The 513-nt window shown below is 50.7% G+C and overlaps 1 protein-coding gene across 1 annotated transcript in view; it reads left to right on the top strand.

Annotated features, from left to right (window-relative positions):
- LOC144245667 (ras-related protein Rab-9A) overlaps positions 1-513 on the top strand; it is a 2,718-nt gene that overhangs the window by 1,169 nt on the left and 1,036 nt on the right. The gene's annotated exons all lie outside the window — the stretch shown is intronic.

Below are 513 nucleotides of genomic sequence, written 5' to 3'. Positions count from 1 at the left end.
CTCATCTTCTTTTACAAATTTTAATATACTTAAAAGCCATGGGGCTCCTGGGAGTGGCTCAGTTGGTTGAGAGTCGGACTTTGGCTCAGGTCACAATCCCGCGGTTTGTGGGTTCGAGCCCCACATTGGGTGAGCTCGAGCCCCGTTTCTCTCTCTGTCTCTCTCTGCCTTCGTGGGATTCTCTCTTTCTCCCGCCTTCCCTCTCTCTTTCTCTGCCTCTCCCTCACTTGCTCCCTCTCTTTCTCTCTCCAAAGAAAAATTCTATTGCTGCAGGGGCCGCCTGGGTGGCTCGGTCACTTAAGCATCCAAGTCTTCGTTTCTAAGTTCATGATCTTACAGTTTTGTGAGCTCGGGCCCTACCTCAGGCTCTTGGCTGGCAATGAGGAGCCTGCTAGGGATTCCCTCTTTGTCCCTCTCTCTCTCGGCCCTTCTCCTACTTGCACTCTCTCTCTCAAAGTAAAAAACTTTTAAAAAAGTCCCGCTGACGTAAATTTCAGCCAACTCCAGACAGCG

This window comes from Crocuta crocuta, unplaced genomic scaffold (assembly GCF_008692635.1).
Source record: "Crocuta crocuta isolate KB4526 unplaced genomic scaffold, BGI_CrCroc_1.0 scaffold2174, whole genome shotgun sequence".
NCBI classification, from domain to species: domain Eukaryota; kingdom Metazoa; phylum Chordata; class Mammalia; order Carnivora; family Hyaenidae; genus Crocuta; species Crocuta crocuta.
Note: the sequence above shows the minus strand (reverse complement) of the source record. Positions and strands in the feature narration are given on the sequence as shown.